Source organism: Parasteatoda tepidariorum, chromosome 3 (genome assembly GCF_043381705.1).
Source record: "Parasteatoda tepidariorum isolate YZ-2023 chromosome 3, CAS_Ptep_4.0, whole genome shotgun sequence".
NCBI lineage: Eukaryota > Metazoa > Arthropoda > Arachnida > Araneae > Theridiidae > Parasteatoda > Parasteatoda tepidariorum.
Window position 1 is genome coordinate 8,547,579 of NC_092206.1, and position 11,501 is coordinate 8,559,079.

At 28.6% G+C, this 11,501-nt stretch overlaps 1 protein-coding gene across 4 annotated transcripts in view; it reads right to left on the reverse strand.

Moving 5' to 3' along the window:
- Positions 1-11,501, reverse strand: part of LOC107446151 (prosaposin) — a 72,318-nt gene that overhangs the window by 51,125 nt on the left and 9,692 nt on the right. The window lies entirely within an intron of this gene.

The following is an 11,501-nucleotide window of genomic DNA, read 5'->3' on the forward strand; positions in this document are numbered from 1 at the left end:
CTTTTCTTTACTAGATCAATCAGCAACAGTTTAGATCATTGTTTTTCAGCGTACAATATTCAAATCGCGTGAATAAGAATCGCAACGAGCAAATATGAAAAGCTATGTTTGATATTAAAATCGTGTGAATAAGAATCGAGATATTAGCAGATTCCAGGCTTGGGACCTCTAAAAGGTTTGTCAGACGCAGCGTCGTTTGAACTACGAAAATCGGATTTATCTGGAGGGTTGGGTAAAAGATTTGGAAAATCTTATCTGCTGCGTGTAAAAGGGGAGAAAATAGCTAAAATAAGTAAAAATGAGAAAGGATTGGTAGCTATGTAGTTTGAATTTTCTGTTTCTCTTTGAAAATCGGTGAATTTTCTGAAAAAGCGGAATACCTATAAAAAAAGAGAAATTTTTAGAAAATCTGAATTTTTGATAAAAAAGCTGAAATTCAAGAGATAAAAGTGAAAAAAGCGGAAATCCGCTAAAAAGCGGAAAAATCTCATCCCTGATAAATGGAACTTATTTACCGCTTCATAATTTTGGAATGGAATTTTTATCATAAAACACTGCAGAATAAAGGATATATAATCATAATAAGGAAATATCGTGAGTTCTTAATAATAAGAAATAATAATAAAAAGTTTCCTTATTATAAGGAAATGCCATCAATATCTTTATAATATAATCAATAAACAAAACTTTCAGTTTTATGCTTTTGATTTTAATAATTTTCAAAATCGAAAACATAAGAATAACAAATAACGACTCGATGATAAAAGAGGCGATGATAAAAATTGCTGGTAAATACAGTTGGATTACCCAAAATAGTTCAGTAGTTATTGAACTGACCTTTTGAAAGACTGCGGTTCGATCCCCAAAGGCGGCTTGAAACCCATCCATCGATGGGTACCAACTTGTCCAAGAAGTAAAGGTGGTCTGTGCGCAATGTAAACCACAAAGCCACAGTCATGCGTTGGTCACAACAATTGTGGAACCTTAACTTTCACAACCTCCCTCTTTCACAACGTGCTGTTGAAAGAATGTTTTAACTCTCATTTTTTAAAAAAAAAATATGAGTGATGAATAAATAATTTTATAGGAAAATGAAGTTGGAACTTCTATTAGTTTTAAACTAATGACACAAATTTTTAGATTTTTATTGTTAATCAAAGATCCTATAATTTTTTTAAAATTTTATTTTATTTATTTAGTTTTTGAAGCAACAAGATACGATCATAATTAGAAAGGATCCGAGAACTTTTTAAGTTATAGACGGAAATACCAACATATTTACAAAATCTCGGTTCAGAAAACTATACTGTGAAAACACGAATACGAACAGAATTTCGGTCGTTCCCTTATTTGAATAAAGTTGGTTAGACGTGCGACAAAGCATTAGGAAAAGAAAAGAAAATGCATAGCAAATTGAAATGCATTGTAAAAGTGTTTTTCTTCGAAATCTTGGAAGTCATTACCCCCTTCTTTTTTCTTTTCTTTACTAGATCATTCAGTACCGCAGAAGAAAAACGCATTCTGTTCCATACACCAACCGTGAAGTAATCGTTTCCTTCATCCCCCCAATTTTATTCTAAGTTTATTTAAAAATCATAGAACATTTTTCTCGGGACAAAATGCATTTCCTTTTTCTGTTCAATAAATTGAAATTATAAAAATTTTAATACACATATTACATCATATTTATGCTCCATGAAGCATTACGCAAAAGCATTAAATCCACCGCATCAAAAAAAAAAAGTTGTTATCAACGATTTCAAGATATCTAATCGAGAAAAGATTATAATATGAAATGCTTACTAAAAAGCTGCAAACAGCCCAGATTTTTTTTGAAAAAAAAAATAGTATTCATTCTGGAAGAAAAAAATTTTTAACTAGCATTTAATTTCCAAGAAATAGTGGTTAACTCTTTGGGTGCGGATTTTTTTTCTTAATAAAGTAGTCGATTTTGTTCAAAGAAAGATAAAAGATTACAAATAAAACAAATTTATTGTATACTGATAAAAATGTATGGTATTACTTACTAGCAAAATATTTTCAATTCCTTATGGCCCAAAACTTCATAATCAAATTTATTTTAAAATTATATTTTATTCTTCGAAATATACTTTGCTTGAGTCAATCATTTGACTGTTAAAAAAAATTAAATTTTATAAGAATAAAAAAAAGTCTTTAATTGGAGGAAATCTTAGGCTGGATATCTAAAAGAATTATGCCTTCAGTGACGCAAAGAAAAATAAATGAGTAGTAATTTAACTCGTCAATACTATAAAACGATAAAATTAAGAGTTCTAATTGGAAACAATTTTTATTTTTATTGATTCGATTCTAAATTTCGATATAAATGTTGAGATTTATATTTGGCAACATCTAATTCCTCTCTCACATACACTCTTTCTCTCTCTCTCTCTCTTTTTTTTTTTTTTTTTTTTTTTTTTNTTTTTTTTTTTTTTTTGTTCTATTTATTCCTTTTCGCATTTTTTTTTTTAAATTAGACACTAATCCAAGCACGATATTTAAAAAATGAAGATCTTCAAAGAGATAAATAAAATGTCTATAACAATAGAAAAATAGTCATTCTTTAAAATACAAAAAGTGAAGAAAATTTCTCGAATTAAAGATGTAACGTGAAAAAAAAAAAAAAAAAAAAAAAGGGTGAAGAAATTTCTAAAAAAAGCATCCAAAATTACGATTAACTTTGGATAAAATTGGAATTTCATATAAAAAAATTATAATGTTAAGTTCATAAGCTAAGATGACCTGGCCATTTCAGCTCGTCAAACTTCAACTTTGTAGCTGCATTTCTAGGGACTCAAGAGCGTCCCGCCTGGTATTTTTTGCTACAAGTTTAATAATTCGAACTTATATTACGAATGAATAAAAAAAAGTTAATCAATAATGCACGAGTGAATAAAAAAAAATAACTTTCAATAATAAGTTATTGAAATCTAAATTTTTTTCCCCACTTGCATTTCCTGTTTATTTTTCAACTCACTTACGTAATTTTAAGTTCCTAAGTCTTATAGCTTTTGCACAACAAAATAAATTTCAACGTTAAACTGATCATAGCAAACAGCGGGTTAAGAGTTTTCGATATATAGAGAGATTATTATTCACTCATTTATTCTTGATGATATCTAAAAAATAATACATTCTATGATAGTGCGTTATTCAATTTTTTTGAGTCAATTCAATAGAGCATATTTTTAAATGTTGCGTTACTTTCAATTTCTTTGTCTTCATATGATAAGGAATGGATATGGTTGATAGGGTTAGATGATTTATGACGTGAATCAATCGATATAGCGATAGCAGCGTAATCTCATTGTGCATTCTTTGCTACCTTTGCTTGTGTCACCAGATAGATTAATACTACTAAAGTAGCGCATGTTTCATCAAAAATAAATTGACAAAAACAAGTTATCACTCTTTAATTAAAGAAAGGATTATATTATTGTTTTTCATGAATCCAGATAAAATTATTCACTCTATGCAGCTTTCGAGATTGATTTTTTAGTTAAAAAATCTGATTTATTCTGATGTTAATCTGATTTATTCTGATGATGATTATTAACCATTTATTTAAATCAGATTTTTTTTTTATTTAATTCGAACTTTTTTTTTACTTAAAAGATATACTTCAGTTTATAATTAAATTTTGTAAATAAAATTTTAATATAAATAGTATTAAAATAAATCGTAGCAATACATTTCAAACTGTATTGCTGCATAAAAAAATATTTTATAGTTATCCATAATGCATGTAAATGCATGATTAACGTTTTTTAAAAATGGAATAGCTATTATTAACTACTAAAAACATATGTATCATTATCAACTACTGAAAACAGGCTACATTCTGCTTAGAATAATTTAACCAGTTATTTAAAAAAAAAAAAAAAANTCATCCAGCACAAAAGAAAGAGGAAAAAGAAAAAAAAGAAACCGAATTTATTTTTAAACTGCTTTTTTTTATGCCATATTATAATAATTAGCTTTTAATACTCACTAGAGATATTTTGAGATTGAGAAATATATTTATTATGTTTCAATAGTGATTTTGACGAATATGTTTTAAAATTTGGATTGGTAGGATTTTTATTACCTTCGTGATTTTGAAAAAAAAATCCATATTAAAAAAAAAAGTTTATAATTTTTGGATGAATATTTTCATTCCTAAAATTATTCGAAAACTGTATATTTTCAAAAAATTAAAAAAAAAAAAAAAATGATCAACTGNTTATTTAGGATATTTTCAAAAAAGCTGTAAATTTTCATACAACACGTAATAATATAACTTGTGCTCATAAAAACTTATTATTTATTTACACAATATGTACACAATAAATTTTGAAATTTTAAAAATTAATTTTTAAAAAAAACTATTATAAATTTTAATGTCAGTGAGAGAAGAAAAATTCATTTTAAATTAATACAACGATTTTTTTTTAACAAAAAAAAATCAGTTCATTTTAATAATAGTTTAACCTTTTGACGCAAAATTTTTATTAAGCATATTTTCCATTATTTTGTATTAATCAGTGTATTAATTAGTCAAAATAAGTGGAAAATATTATATTTAGAATTTCAATAATTTCGTGGTTATGAAATATAGCACGAAACACAGGTGTCTTTTTCTGCGTTGAATATAAATTTATCCAAACACGGCTCACTTCTATACAATAATTTTTCAAATTTGAACTTATTTAGATCTAAGAAAATAATTATTCATCATTTAAATTCTTTTAATTTATGAAATCAATTATTGATAAATTTTTAAATATGAATGGAAAAAAAATCTAACTATTTTTTAAGATTTCATACCTTTTTCCATTAATTGACATAATATCAACTAATTGATAATAATATAAAATGTAATTTTCAGTAAACGTAATTTAATAATTGTTTGATACTAGTTTTTCACAATAACTGTTCAGTGCTTTTAACTACTGGAACATCACGGCTTAAATTTCTGAAGTGAATTTCAAAATATATATAATGAAGAAAGACTTAGAGAAACTTAATTTTTCGTGTTTTGATCTAAATTTATTTACTCTTCTAATTGACAAATTAATTGCTTAATTGAAAATTTTTCACCTTGTTTTTAAAATTTCGGTAGAATGGTAAGTTTGAACATAAATATTAATGACTTCTTTTTTTGTGATTGGTTGGTAGCAATTGCATAATAATTTAAATCATGTTAACAAGAAATGTTAACTATTTTAGCCATAGTATTGTTTTTAAACAATATTAAATATTGTTAATATATTTTATGAGATGCTTTGGGTGGTAAAAGTAAAATAAATAAATTTTAAAAAAATCTGGTTTAAATTTAAAGAAAAAAAAACCATTTCATTTCTCTCTCTTTATGTTCTTTATTTTTTTTTCAAAAAAAAAATGATTTTGGCCAACCTTGTAATAAATTAACAAAAGTTCAATCTACATAAATAAAAAAAATACACAAAATGCTCCAATTTTTAGGAATCTGGACCATAACCTGTACTTTATTGCACAACCAGATCAAAACATTAAATAATGAAAACATTTTTAAAAAAATATTGATTTTTCACAATTTTTTTTTCTTACATTAAAGTAATTTAAGTTCTTAAAGTCACATTTATTGGGGCATGACATGTCTGTAAACTTAGTTTAAAATTAAAAAAGTCACTGAACTTAAAACATCTTTGATTTTTACTTCTTTCAATCGTTTCTTCTCCTTAGATGCATTGTTTTCAAATTAGCACAAATTTCTTTTTGAAAAAATGTGAATAGCAACAAAACTAATTAAAAAAGCATTTGATACGCTCTTATTTTCGCTCAGTCCATCCGGGTTTAGAAAAATACCTAACTATATAATCAGCTATGAAAAGAACCAGTTATTTTTTTATATTTTTTTTATGTAAACATGGATCTTTACTTCGTGCGCCATCATAACTAGCGACTATGATACATGAAAATAAAGTTTAATTAACTCCGTTACTAATATATCTCGTAGAAGTTATTTAATGTAATTTAGTTTCTCATGCAAACAGAGTCCGTAAAATAAGGTTGCCAATGGCAACCAATGAATTTTGAGTGTAGTAATAGTCGTGCTTTCTATGTATTCCTTGAATTTATAAACTTAATTTGTAATGATTTTGACCACCACTTTTTAAAAAAAAATTAAGCATGTATATGTGATACCAGAGCCGCGATGATTCAGGGGATAGAGCGTTCGCCTTCCAATGAGGTGAACCGGGTTTGAATCCCGTCGATGGCTGGTCGATACGAATACGCATCCGGCTTGCATCGACCGCAGTGCTGACGTGAAATATCCTCAGTGGTAGACGGATCATGGGTTAGAGTCTCTTTCTCATCAGGCTAACTATGGGAGACTTTGTGGTTTTCCTCGTCATGGAACGGAAAAGCGGGTGACTTTCATCAAAAAGTCCTTCACGAAGTCAAATTTCTTCCAACTAGTGGGCTGCGCCCCCTGCTCGCTAACGCTCGCCAACCCCCGAAAATTGCTACGCAATCTTATATGGTTTGATTCGCAAACCAAGCTCGCTTCGCTCGCTACTAGCCGTACTAACTTAGGTACATTACAAATGCACAAAATTCTAAGAAATCAAAACAATCATTCAAATCCATACAACAAAATTTTTTTTTTAAAATTACATCTTTTTAGTAAATACTAAGTCATTAATATAAATTTTAATTCAAATAAATGACATGTAATTCGTTAAACCTATTAGAAATGTGTTATAGTATAAAATCTTAAAGCGTAACAACACGACTGAGACTCATTTTTCAAAGAATAACTAATAACAATAATAAAACAAATAAATTCGTGATATAAATCAAAAATCGTCAAATAAATTCGTAATATATAAATTCGTGAAAAAAGCGGTTTCGACAAAATACTAAAATAGAGATCTATCGACAAAGACTACTCACTTCTGCCTAGCTTAATAGTATGAGATTGCCGCAGCTGATGCTCTCTCAGGTTATTTCAGTTTCCGTTTTTAAAAGCGCTATATGTTGAGCCACCTCAGCTAGATTTGGCATGTGACATTTTTAGCGGCAATAATTGGTCGATTTTCTAGCGCTGCCATTCGGGGAGCTGTAATGAGGCTTTTTTTGTCGCCGTGTAAGAGAAATATATAATATAGATACTTGATCCAGAAGTTCCCTAATCTTCTGAATTGGCTTCAAAATTACAAGGTTACGGAGTGAACCCGAAAATTTTGTCTGCTGTTCAACGACGGTAATAAAATAAAAAAATACTAAAAAAAATAATAAAAAAATGTTAGTTACAGAATAATTCTGGGATTTTTATTTTTCATCGAATTCTGAGCAGTGAAGATTTAAAAATAGAATATAAAATAAAACGAAAATTCAAACTTTTTTATTATTGTTAGGTAGTCTTTAATTTTTCAGTCAGGTTAGTATAAAATAAAAATTTTTAACTAGAATAATTTTATTCTAAATACTACTTGTTAAAAAGTTAGTCATTAATTAATAAGGGTTTTCAATTCGATGTTTTTTAACCACGTCATAGGATTGATTCTTGAAAATGCTATTTTAATTAAGTGTTTCGAACACATAAAAGTTTATCTCAAACAATATTTTGATTTACATTTTGATAAGAAAACATTAGTTTACAAACATACGTTGATCCAAACAACGAACAAAATATAGTGCCTCTTATATTACAACACTGTTTATTATAAACCTTCACAACTGGGGTATGAGAACTTTTTTAATTAAAAATTAATCTATATGTAACAAATTATGAGGGTACTAAATTTTAATTAATCAAAAATTTAATCTAAATTTCAATCTTCAAAGCATTATTTCTCCATATTGCCTACCTGCCTCATCTAATCCTTTCTAGGATGATTTTACTCATTGGTAGTAAAATGGAATTTAAATTACAATTTTAGGCGGAAACATACGTTGTATTTTAACTAAGCTTATGCGGACTACCTCAACAGTATTACATATTAGTATATATGCTTAATTTTTTTAAAAAATAGTGGTGGTCAAAAAGATTATAAATTAAGTTTATAAATGCAAGGAATATATAGAAAGCATGTATTTTACGAACCGCTTTAAATATAAAAATAAAATTTTACGCCAAAAGCGTATAAGTTGGCAGGTATGATATTGGTAATTTCATTTTATTTTACAACTAGTATTGAACAACCAACTCAGTTTTGGGGTTAACGGCTATCAATGTTTACTTTCGTAATGACTTAAAATCCAAGAATACAAAGCAGGGTTCTGTCCAGACATTTTGTGAAAGGACCGTGTTTGAAAAATTGTGAAAAAATTACTCGTAATTTGTGAATATAAAATAAACGTTAAGTCACATTCTTTTAACCAGGGTACTGGTTTTGTGAATTTGCGCAAATAGGGTCCTGTTATTGCAAAAAACTTTTTCAATGAGTTTTTAAATTGTAAAGACATATAAGATTATGCTCAACACTGTAAAATTATAATTAAAAAAATTAAATTTTAAAAAATAAACAGCCATTGCTGCGACCTAAATTAGAGATGTAACATACAAATATTTGATATTTAGCCTATACTGCTGCAGCAGAATATTCATTTCGGACGAATAAAGGAAGAAGCATCTGCCGAAGACAAAACTTAGTTTGTTTACATGTCTTTCTCCCCCCCCCTTCCTGGAAAGGGTTTATTTGATTAACAAAACCATATTGTTAACCATAAAGATAAATAAATTTAACCATAAAGTTAACCATAAAGATTAATAAACCATAAAGATAAATAAATTTGTGAAGGGTCCGATTAAAAGATAAATTATTTTGTGACGGGTCCGTTTTTAAATTAAAATATTTTGTGAAGGGTCCGTTTTTATGAAACGATGTTTTGTGGTCCGTTAACGAACCCAAATTTCTTCTAAACAGACCCCAGCAAAGGAACTCTTTTATCAAGCATTAGAACAAAATAGCCTTCGTGGAAGACGTTTTTAATGCAACTATCCCGCATTTGCGTTACATGGTGATGAAAACCACAAAAACCTCCAAGAAAAACCACGAAGATCGACAGCTTCGGTGACGGCAATCAGGGTAAAAAGGATAAACAGGAAGTCTAACTCAGCCGTTTATTTGTGGGCGGAGTAATAATAGTTTTACTAATTTATAGCGCTACTAATTAGTTCAAAATAAAAACTGTAGAGTTCACTTTGAACTAACATTAATGAGATATGCTAGATTTAAAAGGAAAGCAAAAAATAAGTCTGACAAATTAGCCATGACCTCGCTTAAGCTAATAATTTTTTTTCTATCTTGATTTCATACGTATGCATTTTGACCTCCCGGAATAGGTTAAACCTGAAAAGTGTTCAACAAATACTTGAGGCAATAGTAAGCAAAATTTTTTTTTAAAAAAGCAGTTTAAAGGGGGAAATTTTTTTAAAATTTTACTCATTATTAAGCTCTCAAGAATAAGGAAGAAAAAATAAAAGATCGGAATCTCGAAGCGGGCAAGATCACAGAGAATGGATAGATATAAAACAAAATAACGACAGAATGCTTGAAGAGATCTATTCCACTTTTAAAACAGGAATGTGTAACGGAGCACTCATTTGCATACTTTTCTTTTCTTCGGCATTTTTTGAACATCTATCTCTTCAGTCACGCTTACTCAGTCACATTCAAGAGGGATCGGCTACACTTACAAATTAAACATTAAATACTCTTCAAAAGTACAACGAAATCAACGTTTAATTTAGATAAACTTACGTAAATAAATCAATCACCAACATATTTCTCAATCAGTGATTGAATAGTCACTGCTATAGGCTCAAAAAGGTAGCCTTCATTAACACTAGAAAGTCTGAAACTTAATATATAGCACCTATATAGCCCAAAAGCAGTCAAAATGACTGCATTGTGAAAGAATAACTAATGCGTTAAGAAATTTGTTTAAAATTAATTTTTAATATTTTTTATATTATTTACAGATATATAGCAAGTAATTAGTAAATATTAACAATAAAAAAATTTACTTCACTTGGAAAGAAAATATTAATGTATGCATTATTATTTGTACATTTTTTGCAAATGAAAAAAGCAGTCAAAATGATTTCCTTTAGGCAACCCAGTATTAAAGGGAAGAAAAAACATTTGCTCACAGTGATTGTACGGACAAGAATTTATGCTAATTATGCACACAGAGCCGTGATGGCTCAGGGGATAGAGCGTGTTCGGATCCGGGTTCGAATCTGCACCCGGCTCGCACCTACCACAGTGCTGACGAAAAATATGCTCAGTAATAGACGGATCATGGGTTAGAGTCCCCCAGCCATCAGAGTAACCGTGTGAGGTTACTGAGGTTTTCCTCTCCAAGTAACGCAAATGTGGGTAAAATTCCATCAGAAAGTCCTTCAAGGTAAACTTTCTCCCAATACTTGATCCAACAGCTCCCTTGTCTTCTGGATTGGGTTCAAAATTACAAGGCTACGGAGCTGAACATTGGTAGTCGTAAAACCTAAATTGGGTCGGCTGTTCAAGGACGGGTTTAAAATAAAATGAAATACTTCTCATAAAAATTTTAAAATTTAAATGGCACTCAAAAATATTTAGTTTTAAATTTTGTCCAAGTTATTTCCTGCCATTCAGAAAAATATCTTGGAAATTATGACGGTAATTAAATTTCATTAATAACGTCAAACTTGATAATCAGCTATCATACATTAGAAATAAACGAAATTTGAATTTGATACCTCAGAAACTATTCGACTTATTTTGCTCAAAATTTGTATCTTGCCATTGAAAATTACATTCTTTAACTTGATGGAAAAATTTGTTTACCTTACAGCCTTTACCTTTACTTCAACCTTTTGTTTACCTTTTCGACTATTAATGAGTAAAATAATACAGAAAATAAAAAAATTATTTAAAATTGTTTTTTGTTTGGAAATATCTTTGGATAAACGAATTTTATAACAGTGTGTAAAAATTTTTCGATTCCTTAAATCGTAATCGAGACATGTCGAATTGCACACTGAGTAAGTTTGTCATGAAGGTGCCCAAACTTTTGATCTAATCAAGCAATAGGGACCATATTTTCCAGGTTACGACAACCTCCCATATTTTAGAGCTCGAAAATCCAAATCCATTGAAGAAAAAAAAGTATATTTATTCAGAACGTTGGAGAGTCTGACCTTAAAATATCAACTGCAATAATTAATTAGCATATTTAGGGCAAGACCTATTCGATTGAGTTTTAATACGTGAAGATCTGATCATTAGATCAAAAGTTATTTAGGGTTTTGCCTCTTTTTTTTTTACACATCAAGAAGTTATAAATAGTTTTTTAATTAATCAAATCTTTATTGGAAGCATTATCTAAAACCAATGTGTAGTTTTGTTAACTACTACATCATACGTAGTTCGTAGAATTATTATACATGTAGGTAAAAGAACTCCAAAATTAGAAAAGAAGTTTTTTTGACAGTCCCTCATTTATGTGAACTCATCCCCCCATTG